This window comes from Narcine bancroftii, chromosome 1 (genome assembly GCF_036971445.1).
Source record: "Narcine bancroftii isolate sNarBan1 chromosome 1, sNarBan1.hap1, whole genome shotgun sequence".
Taxonomy (NCBI): domain Eukaryota; kingdom Metazoa; phylum Chordata; class Chondrichthyes; order Torpediniformes; family Narcinidae; genus Narcine; species Narcine bancroftii.
In genome coordinates, this window is record NC_091469.1 from 240,114,859 (window position 1) to 240,136,640 (window position 21,782).

The 21,782-nt window shown below is 44.2% G+C and overlaps 1 protein-coding gene across 2 annotated transcripts in view; it reads right to left on the bottom strand.

Moving 5' to 3' along the window:
* The window catches only part of sncaip (synuclein, alpha interacting protein), a 111,336-nt gene extending 95,733 nt beyond the window's left edge, over positions 1-15,603 (bottom strand). Inside the window, exons 1-2 of one of the 2 annotated variants that reach the window (XM_069893597.1) lie at positions 15,411-15,603; positions 13,638-13,760 (exon numbers count right to left, since the gene is read on the bottom strand). The gene's annotated coding sequence lies outside the window, so the exon portion shown is untranslated. The remainder of the gene's footprint in view (positions 1-13,637; positions 13,761-15,410) is intronic. The other variant, XM_069893605.1, reaches the window with a different exon arrangement.
* Between the last annotated feature and the right edge of the window lie 6,179 nt (positions 15,604-21,782).

The window sequence follows — 21,782 nt, forward strand, 5'->3', positions numbered from 1 at the left end:
ACGGCTCCTAGAACGCTTCCACCAGCGTTGTCTCCGCTCCATCCTCAACATCCATTGGAGCGCTCACACCCCTAACGTCGAGGTACTCGAGATGGCAGAGGTCGACAGCATCGAGTCCACGCTGCTGAAGATCCAGCTGCGCTGGATGGGTCACGTCTCCAGAATGGAGGACCATCGCCTTCCCAAGATCGTATTATATGGCGAGCTCTCCACTGGCCACCGTGACAGAGGTGCACCAAAGAAAAGGTACAAGGACTGCCTAAAGAAATCTCTTGGTGCCTGCCACATTGACCACCGCCAGTGGGCTGATAACACCTCAAACCGTGCATCTTGGCGCCTCACAGTTTGGCGGGCAGCAGCCTCCTTTGAAGAAGACCGCAGAGCCCACCTCACTGACAAAAGGCAAAGGAGGAAAAACCCAACACCCAACCCCAACCAACCAATTTTCCCTTGCAACCGCTGCAATCGTGTCTGCCTGTCCCGCATCGGACTGGTCAGCCACAAACGAGCCTGCAGCTGACGTGGACTTTTTACCCCCTCCATAAATCTTCGTCCGCGAAGCCAAGCCAAAGAAAGACATACAATCAAGACAAATGATCTTTCAAACAATAATATTTAAGCATAAATATTATATGGCGCAAGTGGTCTATCTGCCTTTATGCTATTCTAAATCAGTAGAAGAAAGGTGTACAGAAAAAATGACCATATTTGATGGCACACAAGACCTCCAGCATACAAGACCCCCCCCCCCCCCATTTCAGTAGGGAATATTAAGAATGTTATTTGGTGCATTTAATCTCACTACAGTATAGCAGAAATAAAACTTGGACAAAACTAGGATAACAGGAAAAATCTTTTTAAAAATTCTTTTTTTTTTTTTCTTTGGCTTGGCTTCGCGGACGAAGATTTATGGAGGGGGTAAAAAGTCCACGTCAGCTGCAGGCTCGTTTGTGGCTGACCAGTCCGATGCGGGACAGGCAGACACGATTGCAGCGGTTGCAAGGGAAAATTGGTTGGTTGGGGTTAGGTGTTGGGTTTTTCCTCCTTTGCCTTTTGTCAGTGAGGTGGGCTCTGCGGTCTTCTTCAAAGGAGGCTGCTGCCCGCCAAACTGTGAGGCGCCAAGATGCACGGTTTGAGGCTTTATCAGCCCACTGGCGGTGGTCAATGTGGCAGGCACCAAGAGATTTCTTTAGGCAGTCCTTGTACCTTTTCTTTGGTGCACCTCTGTCACGGTGGCCAGTGGAGAGCTCGCCATATAATACGATCTTGGGAAGGCGATGGTCCTCCATTCTGGAGACGTGACCCATCCAGCGCAGCTCAACATGATTATCCAACTGCACGAAAACCAACAAGGTCGGGTCAGATACAGCAATGAGCTCTCTGAGCCCTTCTCCATTAACAATGGCGTGAAGCAAGGCTGTGTTCTCGCACCAACCCTCTTTTCAATCTTCTTCAGCATGATGCTGAACCAAGCCATGAAAGACCCCAACAATGAAGACGCTGTTTACATCCGGTACCGCACGGATGGCAGTCTCTTCAATCTGAGGCGCCTGCAAGCTCACACCAAGACACAAGAGAAACTTGACCGTGAACTACTCTTTGCAGATGATGCCGCTTTAGTTGCCCATTCAGAGCCAGCTCTTCAGCGCTTGACGTCCTGCTTTGCGGAAACTGCCAAAAAAATGTTTTTAAAAATAATACTGCTGTAATTTACAAGTAAACAAAAGAAGCTTAGCTGTAGTAGAAAACATTTTATAAAAACAAACTACTGCTGTCGGTCCCCGTACTGGTCCGACTGACCAGCGGGTGGACCAGCAGCTGGCCACTGGGTGGTGGGGGGAGTGAGGTGGAGGGACTAGTGCGGGGACCAGCAGTGGGCTGCTGGAGGGAATCTCACGACAGCCCGTCGCCAGCCCCAACACCTATCCCTCTGCCCCACTTCCCTCCCTCCCCCCCCCAAAAGCCTGCCACAAGCCCCCAACAATAGATGGCAGTGATGCTAGTGAGCCAATGAATGCTGGCAATGTTACTCACCGTTATCACCCTAATTTCAACTTTGCATACAAGACCCGAGGGATATTTTGGGGCCATTCTTGGCGGGGGGGGGGGGTGGAAATGGGTCTAATATGGGTAATGGTCTTCAAATTGCCAAAATAAATCTTCAACACATTTTCATAAAAATGCATTTTTAAAAACAGCTACTCCAAGCAATAAATTTTTTGTTTCTCTTATGTTGTGTTCCACTTTCTGTAATTGTACTTGATCTTTAAATTTTTACCAAGAGATGTATTTATCAAATGCTGAACAGTACTGAAACAACGACATAGCGTGCAACATTTTCCATAGAGTCTATTTGTTGCAGATGCATGCAATGCCTTCAAATATGGTACAGTTAGGAATGTAAGCATTTCCTGTGGAAATTGTGCATTTGCCAACTTTGCACTGCAGCCTTAAAAACATGGCATTTTATGAGGTACAAAGTAACAGCCTGACACAAATTAAACATTTTCGGAAATATCAAAATTTAGCCTTACACATTTGACTGTAAATTCTAAAAACAAAATGTAAAGAACAATATGGTAACTGTTAAACTAAATATCATCTACACAAATTACAGTACTGTGTTACTTTCCATACCTGCCTTTTGCTGAAATAACCTCTGTAATTCATTATTTAACCACAGCAATATTTAGGCACATTGAAAAGCAACAATCAAAAATGGAGAAGGATAACTAACTTTGTTACTTCAAGATCAAAATAACCAGTCAGAAATGAAGTTTAAAAAAACGTGTTTAAGACAGTTACAGCAAAGTTGAGGTGTAATGCAATCGAGTACAATAATGCAAGGATACAGCAAAAGAAACCTGGATTATGTGAATAAGGTTGCCAGTTGAACTACTGTACTGACTTACAAATAAACAAAATAGGCAATGAAAATCAAATTCACAAACAAAATTTTTACTCAGCTTGAAGTACTTGGCCTCAAACTTACAAAGGATTGGACAAGTGCATTTCTTTGGCTTGGCTTCGCGGACGAAGATTTATGGAGGGGGTAAATGTCCACGTCAGCTGCAGGCTCGTTTGTGGCTGACAAGTCCGATGCGGGACAGGCAGACATGGTTGCAGCGGTTGCAGGGGAAAATTGGTTGGTTGGGGTTGGGTGTTGGGTTTTTCCTCCTTTGCCTTTTGTCAGTGAGGTGGGCTCTGCGGTTTTCTTCAAAGGAGGTTGCTGCCTGCCGAACTGTGAGGCGCCAAGATGCACGGTTTGAGGCAATATCAGCCCACTGGCGGTGGTCTATGTGGCAGGCACCAAGAGATTTCTTTAGGCAGTCCTTGTACCTTTTCTTTGGTGCACCTCTGTCACAGTGGCCAGTGGAGAGCTCGCCATATAACACGATCTTGGGAAGGCGATGGTCCTCCATTCTGGAGACGTGACCCACCCAGCGCATCTGGATCTTCAGCAGCGTGGACTCGATGCTGTCGACCTCTGCCATCTCGAGTACTTCGACGTTGGGGATGAAAGCGCTCCAATGAATGTTGAGGATGGAACAGAGACAACGCTGGTGGAAGCGTTCTAGGAGTCGTAGGTGATGCCGGTAGAGGACCCATGATTCGGAGCCGAACAGGAGTGTGGGTATGACAACGGCTCTGTATACGGTTTTTCAGTTGGTTGTTTTTCCAGACTCTTTTGTGTAGTCTTCCAAAGGCGCTATTTGCCTTGGCGAGTCTGTTGTCTATCTCGATGTCGATCCTTGCATCTGATGAAATGGTGCAGCCGAGATAGGTAAACTGGTTGACCGTTTTGAGTTTTGTGTGCCCGATGGAGATGTGGGGGGGCTGGTAGTCATGGTGGGGAGCTGGCTGATGGAGGACCTCAGTTTTCTTCAGGCCGACTTCCAGGCCAAACATTTTGGCAGTTTCCACAAAACAGGACGTCAAGCGCTGAAGAGCTGGCTCTGAATGGGCAACTAAAGCGGCATCGTCTGCAAAGAGTAGTTCACGGACAAGTTTCTCTTGTGTCTTGGTGTGAGCTTGCAGGCGCCTCAGATTGAAGAGACTGCCATCCGTGCGGTACCGGATATAAACAACGTCTTCATTGTTGAGGTCTTTCATGGCTTGGTTCAGCATCATGCTGAAGAAGATTGAAAAGAGGGTTGGTGCGAGAACACAGCCTTGCTTCACGCCATTGTTAATGGAGAAGGGTTCAGAGAGCTCACTGCTGTATCTGACCCGACCTTGTTGGTTTTCGTGCAGGGGAGGGGAGCATCCGATGCGCTCTAATATTTGCCAAAGCCCTTTCCTGCTCATGGTGTCAAAGGCTTTGGTGAGGTCAACAAAGGTGATGTTTTGTTCTCTGCACTTTTCTTGGAGCTGTCTGAGGGCATTTACTAAAATGTTATACACCCAAGTAATGCAAAACTTTCAAACGAAGAGGGGCAATCATTGTACAGAAATATCGCTTATTACAACATATACATTGCAAAGGTGTTAACAACAGGTAACCAAACTGATGGAGTACAATATACAAAAGTGCTGGAGAAACTCAGCTGGTAACACTGTGTCTGTAGGAAGCAAAAAAATACTCAGGCCTTCTTCAATAAATGTGGCTTCCCTCCACTGCCACCCTCAATAGCACCCCCTCTATTTTGTGCACATCTGCCTTTGCACCATCCCCCCCTTCCCCTATCACCCCAACAGCTACCACATCCAACATTTATGTTATGCTGAATTCTCCAGCACTACAGTAGTGTATTGCACGACAATCAGGGCATCTCCACAACTCAAAGTTACGGAGTTATTGACTGCTCGTAAAATGCAAAATTAAAGTGCAGCATCACAAAATTTGAATAGCAACAACTCATGGGAAGCTTTTTAAAAACAGATAAAACTCATAAGGGAAAGGTTTAGGAACATTTAGAGTTGATTCCATTGCCAAAAGAAACATGGGATTGAGCATGGCTTTGTGAGGGCAAGGTCGTTCTTCACAAGCCTAATTGAGATCTTTGAGAAGGTTACAAAATAAATTGATGAAGGTGGGACAGGAGATGTGGTGTATATGGATTTTAGCAAGGTATTTGACAAGATTCCCTCATGAGGCATGGAACCTTGGCTCTGTGGATTCAGAATTGGCTTGCCTGTGGAAAGCAGAGAGCAGGAATTGTCAGGAAGTATTCTGCCTGGAGGTCACTGACTAGTTGAGTTCTCTAGGCCAGGCCTCTGTTCTAGGACTCCCTACTTTGTGATTTTCATAAATGACTAGATGAAGAAATGGAAGGATGGGTCAGTAAATTTGCAGATCATACGAAGGTTGGAGGAGTTGTGGATAACATTGAAAGTTGTTGTAGGTTACCAAAGTATATAGACAGGGTGCATAGTTGGGAGGAAAAGTGGCAAATGGAGTTCAACCTGAATAACTGTGAGGTGAAGCATTTTGGAAAGTCAAACCTGAAGGCTGAGTGCAGGGTTAATGGTCAGATGCTTAACAGTGTGGAAGAGCAGAGGGATCTTTGGGTCCAAATCCAAACACCTCTCAAGGTCACCATGCAGGTTGATAGAATAATTAAGAAGACCTATGGGATGCTGAGCTTCATAAGTCAGAGGAGAGAGTTCTGGAGTTGAGAGGTCATGTTGCAAACTCAACAAATCTCTGGTGAGACCACACTTAGAGTATTGTGTTCAGTACTAGTCAGCTCATTATAGGAAGGATGTGGAAGCTACAGAGAGGGTGGAGGGGAGATTTACCAGAATGCTGCCTGGATTGGCATACAAGTTTGTGAGACAATATGAGCAGATTTTTCTCCCTGGAGCGAAGAAGGATGAAAGGTGACTTAATAGTGATTTACAAGATTCTGAGAGAGATAGATAAGGTAGACAGCTCGCACCTTTTCTCCCCAAGGCAGGAATGACAAACACTAGATGACATCTATATAAAGTAAAAACAGGTGACAAGGTAGGAATGGTTTCATTTTTTTGGTAGGAATGTATGGGTCAGCACAACATCAAGGGCTAAAGGGCCTGTACTGTGCTGTAGTGTTCTGTTGTTGCCCTTGATGTATATTCAACACTCAGCCAGTGCTGTTTTGTCAATTTATTTTAGATCCAGATACACTTGGTCTTGAGAGACTAAAAAGGCTCTAGTCATAACAGTATTAGCGATCAGAGGTTTATAATTCCATTTATTCCTTATGTGCACAGGAATAGTAAACTGTTAAAATTGGTATAAAAAATGCTCATGTGGTACTACCCAACAGTTTTGAATGAACTTTAAAGTTTACAGATCACTTACTCCATGGCACACATTTTTATTTGCAAGAGCATTTTAGATTGAAACAGGTTTTCTAAGGGCATCTATCTTTAGTTAAATTCCCACACCTCCCCCAACCCCCCACGACCACTCATTGGGGTTTTACATCCTTGATTCAACAAGCTGCTTAAAGTAAATGCATCTGTGAGGCATCTGAGACCCAAGTTAGCAGACCAAACAACTGGGTGCCTGCTTAACTAAACAGACTGATGTATATGAAATTAACACAAAGAGCAAGCAGCAAATATCAATCAATGCGTGCAAATTCCATACCAAAATCAAGCAAAGTGTAAAATGGAGACAAGGGAGGAATAGAGGAGTTGAGAGATAAAAAATGTTTACAAGAGAAATTTGAACCAACAATAAACACCTGAAAAGAAAGACCATACTTGGAAAATTAATTTAGAAATTGAATCATACAAAGCATTTTGTAAAGAGACATTAGATTTAAATGAGTTGCATGATTAGTTTTACACAACGCATAACACAACTTTACACCAATTGAGATGCCATATCCATAAAATTAACAATAGAGAATAACCACTTCAGAATTTTTAAATCACTCCTCTACCTTTCAACTGAAATTGTTGTACAACTTCCATGTATGTCAGTCAAATCTCATTAGTCTCACCTTTTACCCAGACAGCAAATTACAGGCTGATATAAAGATAGCTTCACTCAAACCAATTGATGCACTAATATTCTACAGCAACAACACACACATGTTATATCAATGTTTTATGGATGGTCAATTTAATATTCTAAATTTTCAGACTTTAGTGAATGACTCAATCTGTAAAACTAAATCACCGCAAATTTTTTTTAATTGCTAAAAATAGAAGTGATGGCATGCACTAACTTTCTACCAGATGTAAATATTTGAATTTCCGACCATGAAAATAAATCTTAGCCTCAATTTTCAATAGACTCTTAAGACAATACAGTTTAAATGGCGAACCAGGACTACTATTCTAACATACAGACTCTAATAGCAGTGATGGCTGCTGGAATCAACAAACTATTTTTTCTTTTTCAGCAAACTATTCAAGTGTTTATGCTGTTGTCTATTCTTCCATATCAACCAACTCAGATAGTGGGAATGAAAAAAAACCAGGCTAACTGTTGTTATCTTTACAGTTGGGACAAGTTTTAAAAAGTGCATCATCTTGATTTATTACCCTTATAAACTACGTGTCAAGTTTTCTCAGCGCTTCAGTGTATAATCCCTTGACATTCATATGGAACAGAACCAAAGCATTATGCAACAGAGGCTCAAAACTAATCTCAAATGACAAAGAATCCCCAACTGACATTATAAACACATATTGAAATCTCTTACAGTACTTGCCCCTTTTTTGCAACTCAACTGCAACACAGTAGAATTCCATTTACAGGGCATAGAACATCCACATATGTACTTTATTATACAAAACAATTTCCCTTCCTAAAGATGGATAAAAAGACCACATCCACAAAAAACATAAGCAAAAAGTTCTCTACATTTCTGAAGCTACGTTTGGAACAGATTCCAATAAAAGACAATAGAATAAAACAATTTAAAAAGGATTTGTGATATTTCCATTTTCAAAACAAAGACCCTGAAGGTCAACTGTGATAAGGACAATCTCTTGATTTCAACAGCGCATTTTCCATCTTAAGTCGTCTGATTCAAACTGCGAATTTCATCACCTCCATTATACCTGACATTTCTAATCTTCCCGACATGTTTTCTTTTGAACTTTACCTGCATCCTTTATTTTCTTGTATTTAAGCCCTCAAGAAGATATTTTTCATAATATCCATTTGATAATTTTCTGCTGTTGATTCTTTCAGCACCCCAATTTTATTCAACTTTCATGGTCTTTTTGCAGATTCTCTTCAATTTCACCTGACCAGGTTATATCTTCATACCCCAAATTATTTAGAATTTAACCACCCATATTGATTCATATCTCATTTGTTCCAATCTGACAGCTCTGAGGTTGAATTCAATATCAAGTTAAACATGAACAGTCATATGATAAATATTTGCCTGAATTAATTGATATTAAATCATTCTACTTACTTTCCAATTCCATGCACCCTCCCCCCTAATGTCCACTCTTGATCTTCATTGTAGCCGCTTTGTTAAATTAAAACTTCCAAGGAATCAGATAAGCTGTATTCCTATTATTTTCATGCCTCCAAATCTTTCTCTCAGATCCCTTTCTCTTGAATCACTTTCTTTCCCCACAGCTCATCGCTCCTTTTAAGTCCAGCATAAAGCACACAATCCAATGCCTTACCATAGGGAAGTTCTATGACTGTGTGCCAATGCTCAACGAAAGACATGACACCACAGGCCTATGTTAGGAGGATGTATACCTAGTCAGCTTGGAGGAAACGTTATCAATTTTCTGAATGACAAAACAAAGTTTTCACTTTTTGTGTTGCAGCACAATGTTTTTCACTCTTTTACTTCAATATCAAACAAATTACTCCTTTATATTCCATTTCATTGGGATATCTTTCAGATTTCATCTTGCTGTTTTGATAGTTTACTTTCTCAGCCTAATCCAAATGTTCAATATCACAAGTTAATATATCAAGGTACTTGCTGACATATTTCCATAACATCGTTCATAACTAACTACATTTCATCCTCTGCAAGTGATGTTGTTCTGCAATGGTCTTTCTGGCAAAATAGCATCTGAGCTTAGGATGTACACCACTTTCTTGGTATTAGATGAACTGCAAATTTAAAACAACCAATCTAACATTATAAACAACCATTTAAAAAAACTTGTAGTAAATCAAGTTACAGTCACCATCTCGGGTGGTCGGTCACCATCCCAGGCCATCACCCCCACACCTGACGGATAGCGCACGCTGAGCATTGTGGGCTGAGTTTGCCGGAAACATTCAGACCGCCCGCTTTTTCCTCCCCAACCCCTTGGATCATTCCACTACTCCCCTTCCCCTTCCCTGGGAAGGGTGGCACCGCCCACTTTGGGAATGACTAGCCGAAAAGATCCCTCCAGTTTGCTCACGGTTCCAGCATCTACTGTCCCCATGCTTTCCTTTTGAAAGTAGATTTGACAGTTGTCAAATCTTACTGACTTCCCGTATTGTTTATTGTGGGACTTTTTTGTAGTTTTGCACTATAAATTAAAATTTGTCATCAGCAAAGCAAAGCAGTGTCAATTTGGTCCTGGTGCTCATCAGTGAAAAAATCTTGTCAGAATCTAGTAAAAGTCTACTTTGCACCAGCACTAACCTTTTGGTTTGGTTTGGTTGGTCTCAAATGTACCATACCAGATAAAAGGCACTTCAAGAGGTATTGGTCAAAATGCTTGATGGGGGTAGATCAGCATTCTACCTAGCATTCCTTCACCTCTCTGGTATCTCAGATTCCAATGACCTTTTCACACCTCTTCCTCATTCATCTTTACCAGGAATACCCTCTATAATCTGCTCCATTCAATTTTTGCTGGTTCCCACCCTATTACAGACATTTTCTTTCACTTACTGTCTATTGCAATGTTTCTCAACCTTTTTCTTTCCACTCACATACCACCAAGTATTCCCTGTGCCATCAGTGCTCTGTGATTAGTAAGGGATTGCTTAAGGTGGGTAGAAAGAACAAAGTTTGAAAACCACTGTTTTAATCGTACCTCATTGACTCGTTATGTGCACAGTTTCAGAATTCCAAAGGAAATGGGCTAACGACCATTTTTCTCAAGTAAAATCTTTCAGTAACAATTGGGTCTGGAGCAGTGATTCTCAACCTTCCCTTCCCACTCACATACCACCTTAACCAATCCCTTACTAATCACAGAGCACCGATGGCATTGGGAATACTTAAAGTGGAATGTGAGTGGAGAGAAAAAGGTTGAGAACCATTGAGTCTACTACTCCCACTACATTTTCCTGCTTCATTTCCAACTAATGAAAAGTTAGCAACTTAAAATGTTAACTGTTTTTCTATCTACATTCCAGTTTTATCTCAAATTTTCAGCATCTTCAGTATTTTATTTTTATGCAGAAATAAATTTATCCCTTTTGAATAATTCACTTGTAAAATCATTAGGATGGAAGGGAATAGATAGGATGATGTTACCCCTCTAAACGTTTGATAGATGCTGGAACAACTGAATTGTCAAGAGATCAAATTATGAAAGAAGCATTTGTGAAGGATACAGGCAAAGCAAGATCCAAATGTTAACAATATCAAGACAGATTCGTAAGATTTTTACATATGAACGGAATTAATAAATATGAACAGTGCCAAGAAAAAAGAAGCAGAACTGATCACATGATGGCTCTTAGAAGACATTAATTAATCCAAACACGATTCCCTCACCAAGTTAACAACAATTTTCAATTCACAACATGACCAATACTTGAAGTCTTGTTTAAAACAAATTTTTAGGGATCAGAATGCTCATATTAAGGCAGATAAGCCCTTAAAGAAAAAAAGCTGGAGGAGACCCTTCATCCCTGTTCTGCTATTCAGTGAGGCCAGGCTAATTTTTAGCCTCAGCACCACTTTATAGGACCATTCTGATGACTCGTAATATTCCCTTAGTGTCTTAAAAAGAAATACATTGATCTTTATTTTGAATTTGCTTAGCACAGAGCTGCCACTGTACTCTCAGGTTCAGATTCCATTCACAGGATGGGTCTACTTTGAAGAAATGTCTTCATTTCTCTGCCATAGGACGCTCAGAGCTACTGCGCAGATTGATAGTGATGTTAAGAAGGCGCATGGTGTGTTGACCTTCATTAACTATGGGATCAGGTACAAGGGCATCTATACACGAACCCAGTTCGACTCTACTTGGAATACTGTCTTCAGTTTTGCACACCTCACTACAGTAACCATGTGGACGCTATTGAGAGTGTGCAGAGAAGATTTTACAAGGATGCTGGCTGGATTGTGGAGCATGCCTTATTTGATAAGTTGTGGCCACTTAAGTATTTTCTCCTTAGAGTGATGGCAGATGAGGGGATGAACTGATAGAGATGTACAAGATAATGAGGGGTATTGATTGCTTGGATGGTCAGGGGCTGTTTTATTCCCAAGGCTGAAATGGCTAATGCAAGGGGGGGGCATGCAAGAAGCAACGTTTTTTCCCCACACTCAGAGGGTGGTGAGTGCATGGAATGTGCTGCTGGCAACAATGGTGATATTTTATAGATAAATGAGACTGTGGAAAATAAGAGAGTTATGCAGTAAGAAAATTCCAAGCAGTTGTTAGAATGCTTATTAGGTTGAAGGGTAGTATTGTGCTGTTCATGTCGAGGTTCTCAGTAATGAATGCTGACCCTTTACTTTGATACTATGACCCCATCCAGGGTAAAGATCAATTGCAAATCTACCCCCATCAAGCAAAGTAACCACTGTACATTTCTTCCAAACTAGAGAAAACTGTCTCCTTCATCTCTTTTCTCATGATAAACATACCATCATGAGGTTTATCAGGTGAACCTACACTGAATTCCTTCTGTTGAAGTACATCCTTTATAGATTGGTAGACCAAACCAATATTCCAGACATGGCCCACTAGGGCCTTATATAATGAGAGCAAAATGTCTCTATGCTGGCATTTAGATCTTCCTGAACAATAAAAACACCATATTGTTTGCCTTATACATGGCTGTATAGTGCATTTTAAATAAACAGAATGCTCAAAATACTTAGGTTAGACGCAACTGCAGCAAGAGAAACAACACTGATTTTTTAAGTTCAAGACCTTTCATCAAAACTCAGTGTTTGTAATTGTGCTCCAACTATTATTCTTTATTTAGTGTCCCCGATGCTAACAATATTTCAACAGAAAACTTGAATTCTTTTTTTTTTATAAAGTGCCTGGTTTCTTTTGTCGTCCAAAGTCCATAAGTTACAGGCAAAAGATTAGAACATCCTTTACCAGCATCGGTCCAGATGCTTGCAAAGTCCATAAGTTACAGGCAAAAGATTAGAACATCCTTTACCAGCATCGGTCCAGATGCTTGGAACCAAAATTAATTATTGATAAATATGGTGTGCACAACATTCTAGCAACGAACAGTAATGGTTCAAAATTTAAAAAAATTGTAAATACAGTCAGGCAACTCCCATGTTTTGAATTAGTAATAAAGATCTATACCAATTAACTAATCCCCAATCAAACTCTAAAATTACCCCAGACCTTGAGGAGTTAGTCATCATCTTCGGGAAACAAGGTAAATACACAACTCTGAACAGTGGCAGAAGTGGAGAGTGTACCGAGCTTTAAATGTCATTTTAGACACAAACATCGCCCTGGTCCACCCATTTGAAAACATGGCAAAGATAGCATACCAACATATCCAGGAGTGCAGTGCTAATTTTTTGTTAGGTGCAGGAGCTCACCAAAAGCAGCGACAAGGAGGTGCCAGAGTGATGCTCCTGTGGGCCCCTGCAGCGCTGCACCCCTGAACATACTTCCATTTCCTCACGAACCCGAAGTAAATTTGACATGCCACCTCCCAAATTTCATACATGGATCAGAGAAAGTAGTTTCTACCAACCCAGGTTGGTATAGGAACTAGTCTGCTCAAGACTTCAAGAACCTGCAGAGAGTTGTGATGGCAGCATCAACTTCCCCTCCATTGATTCTGCACTTCCCGCTGCCTTGAGAATACATGAAAGGACCCTTGGTCATGCTCTCTTCTCCCTGCAATTTCTTTCCCACTGTAATCAGACTCTTGAACTGACCTCTCATGTGTCAAAGATTATCTTACAAACCCTACCTCATCACAGCTGTGTTTTTTTAAAATCTGTAGTTTCCTTTCTTACCCTAGATTCTGCACTTTTCTTTTATTCTTTGCAACATCTGCTGTACTATGTAAATAAAACCTATTGATGTACTATGTAAATAAAACCTATTGATGGAGAAGCTCAGCAGGTCGAACAGTGTCCTTTATGTAGCAAAGACAAAGATTCATAAACCACGTTTCAGGCTTGAGCCCTTCATCAAAGTGTGAGAAAGTGTCGGCAAGCATCCAAACAAAAGAGTAGGTGGGGGAAGGGGGGGTGGCAAAGGTGGAGAAAGGAGGGAAGGGTCCGCAGCGATGAGGAGGAGGAGGGATGGCTGGGTGGGGTGAGTGAAAGAACTGGAAGGACAGGAAAAGGGGAGAGGGGAAAGAAAAGGCGAGCGGAATCCCAGCAGTTCAATAAAAAACCATGCAAAATATTTTTCCACTCAGTCAGAATAAACACGAGAATAAACAATTTATTTTTTAGTTTTCAGAACAACTTTTGTTATCTCAGCCAAATGTTTCCGATTTACAGAAACTTTAGTTTATGGACAGTTCTCAAAATTCTTACATGTCTGATGAGTGTCTATACTTGGAACAGTTGTCCTGTTAAGAGGAAAATGATCAAGGGAACTTTGTCCTCTCATTTGTGGTCCAGTTCCAGTCAGGTTCCAAGGGGTGCCAGAGAAGAGAGCTGCAACCCATAGTTTGAAAGTAATTACCAGTAATTATCTGACTAAAAAGGCATTAGCTGCAATCAAACATGGAATAAGATAACCAAATAATATATTTTTTTAAATGGTCATCCAGCACAGTACATAAAGTTTCTCAACTTAGAAGGCACACATTTGAATTTGGTGACTCATTCTCCTCCTCTTCCAAAAGCCATTTGAGATTTTCTTACAAAAATATTTATCCTTTCACCTTAAGTAAACAACTAACTCTATCAAATCCTATTTTAACTTACAAAGACAATCCAGGATCTTCTCATGAATAAGGCCATATCACTGGTACCCCTTGGATCTTCCCCAAAGTACTCTCATCTTTTCCAATGTAGGATTTCCAAAATTGGTCACAATTCAATAGTGTTTCCTTCACTATCCCACTTTAAATTAAAGACATGGAACCAGGCAGAAAATTCTGCGTGGCAAAGTAATTAAAACTAAAATTGGAACCACCTATTCAGACTTATAACTTACCCAGGCCAGATCTGTTCTCATCCTAATGAGGTTAGTAATAAGTGATCAATTGGAGAAGAGCCCAGAATAGTCTACATCCTTTTCCACAGTTATAACAAACCTTATTATGATCTTTATAAAATGTCCCTTTACTGATCTCTGTTTTACCTGAACCTTCTCAATCGGCAACATACATCTGCTCATCCTGACTGTGCTGTTTTATAATCACTAGAGAACATTCAGCCCAAAGAATCAATGCTAACTCACAAAACAATCCCATTCTCCCACTTACAACTAATTCTCTCACATGCTTCCTTCATTTCTTCAACACTTTTAATTTATATTAAACAATTAGCCTAATAAGCAATTCACACACACAAAAAAGTCCTGTGTTTCCAGATTTAGATTCTGTCCAGGAGCTAGTCCCTCTTCAGCAGTTTAATATTTACTTTATTCAATCCACCTATTCCCAGCAACCTACGACTATTTCTTTCCCATTTTTCTTTACATTTACATGAAAGCTTACTTTTTTGTAAAAAAAAAGCACATGATTGGCACTTAATTCAGCTCAAACCGTGCCCTTAACTCTGCCTTTATGCACATCCAATGTAAACGTCGGGCTCCAATTCCATCTAAACTTGCCCTCTGTTTATCTCCTTTGCGCTTTGTACAAAATGCTGCACTCGTCCAATTAATTAAACCACCCCAATTGCACAAACAAAGTCCTGGTGAGGACACTGGCCCCCAACAATCAGCCACCACGTCCCACCAGAACTCGCCCCAAAATTAGAGGAATCTAACCCCCACCCACCCAACTTTTCCCATCTCTTCTGGGCAGACACAACTCTTCGGCAGGATGCCCGGAGAAGTCCAGTCAGGGGTGGAGTGGACAGGGCAGGTTCTCCGTCCCCAGTGGGGTCGAATCAAACAGGTCTAACGTGGGGAGGGCGACGGGGAGCGCCAGTGTCCACAACACCCCGCTGGTCAATGTGCCAAAGCCGGGAAAGAGGACACCCGCTGCCGCAGCCCCCCCCCCCCCCCACCCCACCAGCAGGAGGGGACAGCGATGCCCTGCCCACCACCAGCGGGCAAGTTGCCCTCCGAGGAAGAAGCCCGAGATGCGCTGAACCCCACAAAGCCCCCCTTCCCGGACCCTGCGCTCAGACCTGCCGCGGGCATCGGAGGCGCCCACTCCGTGGCACAGTGTCTTCGCTCGCCCGTGGCGATCCGTGCATCGCGCTCGGGTCCCAAGGCGTGGGGTGGGGGTCAAGGCGCTTCGCTTCACCTTGCCCACAAACCCCCAAAGTGCCCCGCGTCCGACCGCTCACACAGGGAAGGTCGGCTCCCGGCCCCAGCCGCGGCAGATTGATAGGCGGCTCCGGCCAACCACTGGCCCCAGCAAATCCCGCCGCCCAATCGCCAGAGAGCAGACGCAAAGGACAAGGTGACAGCGCCCGCCCACTCCTTTGTTTCATGTTCGGTTCTGCAGCGGTGGATCCTCCTCGTCCACGGATCGGCCCTCCTCGTCCACCACGGATCGGGGAAGGCTCCTTATCCCCCTCCTCGTCCACCACGGATCGGGGAAGGCTCCTTATCCCCCTCCTCGTCCACCACGGATCGGGGAAGGCTCCTTATCCCCCTCCTCGTCCACCACGGATCGGGGAATGGTCCTTATCTCCCCATCCACGGAACAAGGAAGGGCCCTTATCCTCCCATCCACAGAATGAAGAAGGGTCCTTATCTCCCACCATCCTTCTCTCGACCACAGACCGGGGAAGGGTCCTTATCTCCCTCTGCACAGAATGGGGAAGGGTCCTTAATAGGCTTTAGCAATAACCATAGAGTCACAGACTGAAGGAACAATAGGCTTTAATACAGCCCTGATCCACGTACAGGACTGCAGGAAAGGGGGAGGTAGCTCAACCTTTATGGCCAGGTCAAAATGGGAAGAGACTGAGGGGATGAGGCATTAGTGGGCGGGCCAGCATCATATATACAGTAACTGGTAAGGGCTATACAATGGAGGAAAACATATCAGTGCATTCACCCTCTTTTTTAAAACAGAACTACCCCCCCCCCCACCACTTTTACAAACACTTAATGCTAGAGGTTCAGCCGCGCCAGCGTCCTCCTTCGCCTGTGGGACCGGCGAGGAGCAAGCATGGAGATGGTCTGCTGTGCTGCCGGATGGGTGTCTGGAGGGAAGTGGCCATCTGTTTGTGTGGGGGACTGTCTGTGCCTGGGTGTTGACTGAAAAAGTATGGGAAGGGGAAAGATTCAGTACCTTGTCAGGGGTCGGCACTGTTGGAGTGTGCTCTAGGAAGGAAGGCAACTTGAATTCCAACGGGTTGAGATGTGAAAAATAGGGTGGTCACGGATGGATGGGGTAGTTCCAGGGTCTCTGGCACATGCCAGGCCAAAGATGGGTACTGGGACCTCGTGGCCATCAGGGTACCTGTAATGGAAGATTCTAACTGCTTTTTTTTACTTTTCAGCTCTTGCTTTTGCAAGGCTGAGAACCTGCTTGTTTTTAGAATCAGCAGATATAAGCTAAATTCCACCGAGGGGCCAGAGATCCTGTTATCAGAAGAAAGGACATCTGTGTACCAAGAACATTTAATCTTCCTGCTTGTTTTGGTCACAGACTGTCAGAGGCTTAGCCTTGATGCAAAATAAACCATTGTATTCAAACTGATAAGCTGAAAATTATTAGAAGCCTAACATGCTAGCTTGCTCGCTTATCTTTCTTGCTGTGCTGGGAATAGGTGCTTGGGTAAGCAGTTTTTGGGTAATATAAGCCATGGTCCCGCTGCTGAAGTTTGAGACTCTCCGAGAGGTGGCAACATCTCTCAGCAAGAAGAAGAAGAACTTATGGAGTCCAGCCAATGTTCCGTTCAGGGGAGGTGGAGAAGCTGCTATCGGCGCCCTGACAACCTACTACAAGTGTGCAGTTGTTGCCTCTCTTCGGCAGTTGGGACCAGTCCAAGCGTTGATAAGTATAGTTGGGAAGGGCTTGCATATTGTAGTGTGAAATCAGCTTTTGAATTTGTAATAAACATTTGTATGATCTGAAATGCTCTCGGTGTGTGTCTATTTTCTTTCGGTAGCTCAAACACTGATTAATCTAAAATGAACAAAATGAGAGGTATAAATTTACCCAAGACAGTACTATATGTAAATGTACAGTGGGTTTGCATGTATGAGGTGCACCTCTTCGACCAACGGGTTTGTCCTTGGTCCTCACATGTTTCGGAGCAGGACCGGTCCCGGGGTCGCCAACCAGGGGGGTTTCGAGGACCTATTCGCCGACTTCCTGGGGAAGGCAAACATACATTCATGTGGGGTAGTGTTCGTGGTGGTGCACAGGAGCGATCGGATAGCGTGCAGAGCTTCTGGCACCATGTCTTGCCAGCGGGATACTGGCAGGTTTCTGGATTTGAGAGCCAGGACCACAGTTTTCCAAATGGTGGTGTTCTCTCTCTCCACCTTACCTCAGGGGTTGTAGTTGGTGGTCCTGCTGGTGGCTTTGCCTCTGACCAGGAAATACTGCCACAGCTCCTCACTCTTGAACGAGGACCCCTGATCACTGTGAAACAGAGTGAAGATGCTGCACAATAAATGTTCCCGAGGTCATCCCGAGGGGATGGCAAAAGGGAACCTGGAGTAGTCATTTATAATGTTAAGGAAAAAGATATTCCTGTTAGATGAGGGTAGGGGGCCCTTGAAATCGATACTGAGTCATTTGAAAGGGTGTGTGGCCTTTGGCTATCCTGGGAAGGGGATATGTGTCCATCTGTGTGAAGCAATTAATGGTTTGACTGTAATCTACAACTGTCCAGGGCTTGCTCACAACCCAAGGACTGGAGTTAGGGGCGATGATCCCCTCTGACAAGAGTCGCCGGACCTCAGCCCAGATGAACACCATATCCTTGGTGCTGTAGCACCTACTTTTGGTAGCTATTGGTCTGCAGTCCGGGGTTAGGTTAGCAAATAGTGATGGAGGGGACACCCGAAGGAGGGAGGAGGGTCAGTAAGTTATGGGTTATACACTGTGAGTGGCAGTTATGGGCCACCAAACACCATCGTCACACTCCTGAACTGACTTTGGAAGTCGAGGCCCAGGACAATCAGCGCGCAGAGCTGGGGCATGACCAATAGGGAAAAGACGTTATAATGTTCCTTCCCCACTCTCAGAGATGCAACACAGTACCCACAGATGTTAGTTTGGTGGTCCTTGGTATCCATTGATATGGAGTCACTCATCGGGCAGACAGGGAGCGAGAGTCCGTGGGCCACATCAGGGTGGATAAAGCTCTCGGTACTGTCACTGTTGAAGATACAGTTAATTTTTTGCCCATTCACCCCTATCTCCATCATGGAGTGGGTGACTGGATGAGGATTGGCCTGATTCAACGTAATCAAGGCCAGGAGTGGAGTATCATCTACTTTGTCAGTGGAGAAGCCCAATGCACAAGATGGCGGCCTCTATGTTGACCATGCAATAATCGCTGCTTAGGTCGAGGGAGAAGACAGAAACAGAGCTTCCACGGGGGCGGAATCGTGGAGCCAGACAGAAGTGACAACAACGAGGCGGGCGGTAGCGGGTAAGATGGCGCTCCTCTCGCTGTGCATGTGTTCGGTACCGGAAGTGAGGGCGGGACATGCTCATCGATCGTGCACGCCATGCTACTTTGTGGAGAGGTCCTGGCTTTACAGACCCACTGATAATGTCCCTTCAGTAAGGTAGCACCTTTCACTGGGCAGTGTCATCACGGGTGCTTCGCTTGCCCACAGAAGTAGTACTTAAAGTTCTCGGCCTCCACGGCCACAGTGGTCGGGTCAGCCATCCCAGGCACCATCACCCAAGATTAGAGGTGGACACTTGATGGACCCAGTTTTCCCCATTATGGATTCCACCTGGCACTGGGACGAGTCCAGGGTTCTGATCAACTGGACCACCCATTTCAGCAGTAGTTGGTCCTCTTCGAGCAGACACTGCCTGATGTAATCAGTCCTCAACCCCAACACACAGGTATCCCGGACCAGATCTTCGAAGCACTGGGCCATCGGCACAGGAGCTGCGGGGCTACCCCAACAGTCTTTTCTCAGCACGAACAGGGCATGAAGGAAATCTTCCATTGACTCTTCAGGCTGCTGTTTTCAGGATGCTAGAAGGTAGCTTGAGTACATCTCATTGAGCTTCGGTTTGTAGAGGGTCTGGAGTTTGGCCATCACCTCTGTGTAAGTAGCACATCTCTTTATGGCCTGGAAGGCTCTCTGGCCAACTCTTGCTTGAAGGACCTTTAGCTTTTTCTCGTCAGAGTCCACCAATTTGGCAGCGGCTTTGAGAAAGTTATCGAAGCAGCTGATCCACTGATCATAGTATTCCGATGGTCCTAGGAGTTGGGTGCACATTTCCAACCGACCATAGCGCAGCAGTTTCTCCATTACCAGAGAGACATGTGTATTAAATTGATAGGCTCTATCAATAACCACAGAGTAATGGACTGAAGGAACGATAGGCTTTAATACACACAAGACTTTAACTGGCCCAGATCCAGGTACAGAACTGCCAGAAAGGGGGAGAAGACAAAGGGATGAGTCTGTAATGGGCGGGCCAGCCTCATATACATATATATATATAATTTATATATATCTATATATATATATAGATATATATATATCTATATATATATATGTTTTTTTTATTATTTGTTTTTTAAATTTTTATATATAGATAGATATATATATATATATATCTATCTATATATATATATATATGTATACAGTAATTGGTAAGGGCTATACAGTGGAGGAAAACATATCAATACATCCTTATATCCCCCCCCTGCACAGAATGGGGAAGGGTCCTTATCTCCCCCTGCTCAGAGCGGGTAAGGTTCCTTATCACCTCTGCACAGAACAAGGAAGGGTCCTTATCGCACCCCCCCTGCACAGAACAGGGGAAAGGTCCTTATCAGCACCCCCCACAGAATAGGGTAGGGTCCTTATCCTTCCTCCTCCACAGAACATGGAATGGTCCTTAACCCCATCCCACCACAGAATGGGGAAGGGTCCTTATCTCCACTGCCACAGAACAGGGAAGGGTTCTTATTCCCCACTTGACAGAATGGGGAAGGGTCCTTATTCACCCCCCTCCACAGAATGGGAAAGGGTTCTTATTCCCCTCTCCACAGAATGGGGAAGGGTCCTTATTCACCCCCTCCACAGAATGGGAAAGGGTTCTTATTCCCCACTCCACAGAACGGAGAAGAATCCTTATTCACCCCCTCCACAGAATGGGAAAGGGTCCTTATACCCCAGTCCACAGAATGGGAAAGGGCGCTTAAACTCGCCCCTCCACAAACAGGGAAGGGTCCTTATTCCCCCCCTCCACAGAATGCGGAAAGGTTCTTATTCCCCCCCCACAAACAGAATGGGGAAGGGTTCTTATTCCCCCCTCCCTTCCACAGAACGTGGAAGGGTCTTTAACATCCCGCCCTCCACAGAACGGGGAAGGGTTCTTAACCCCCCTCCACAGAACGGGGAAGGGTCCTTATTCACCCCTCTCCTCAGAATGGGAAAGTGTCCTTATACCCTCCTCCACAGAATGGGGAAGGATCCTTATTCACCCTCCTCCACAGAACAGGAAAGGGTCCTTATACTCCCACCTCCACAAATGGGGAAGGGTCCTATTCCCCCTCCACAAAATGGGGAAGGGTCCTTATCCCCCTCCACACAGAACTGGGAAGGGTCCTTGAGTGCAATCAGGTCCCGCATAAGACAGACATCTTGCGCTGAATGTCTCGAAGCATGCTCCCAAACACATTCATTTCACCTGCCCGCTCCCATCTCTGGGCCTCCCGTGCTGTCATCTCTACCTCATGCCCCTCTCTCCTCAGCTGTTCTTCTCGGGCCCTCTGCACTCCTAATCGAAAGCACTCCCTCTCCGCATCATCATGCTTCATGGCCAGTAACAAGTTCTTAATTTCCTTTGTCACTCCTTGGACTTTTGTTGCTTTCTCCCTTTTCTGCCATGGCTGGCATCCTAGAACACAGCAACATTAGCAAGGCTGCTCTTTATGGGGAAACATACGATAAAAAATGTTAATCGTATAATCATGGGGCACAGATTCACCATTTTTATTGCTGGCATCTGTGTTCATGCCGCTAAGATCTAAGGCTGTTGGGTAAGGGGTAGCAGCTGGAACGGTCTCAGGGGAAGCTGGATCCTCCATGTTGCTCAGAAGAGCAACCAGGTTTGCAGCATGGCTTGTGCCCCAAATGGAATAGCACAGATGGAAATATGGCAGTCAAACTACCACTCCTGCCATTATATTCCTTAAACCGATAGTAATTTCCTTTGCGAGCTCTTCGATTTGATTGTTATCTACACCTTGTCCCGAGCAAAGCCGCCATCTCTGAGGTGTTGTGCCATCCCTTCTAATGTCAGACCATCCTCTAATGTCCCAGTTAAATGTTGCTTTATTTTGTCCTCTGCTTGGAGGGTATGGACCTCTGTCTCCCCAGTTTGCAGA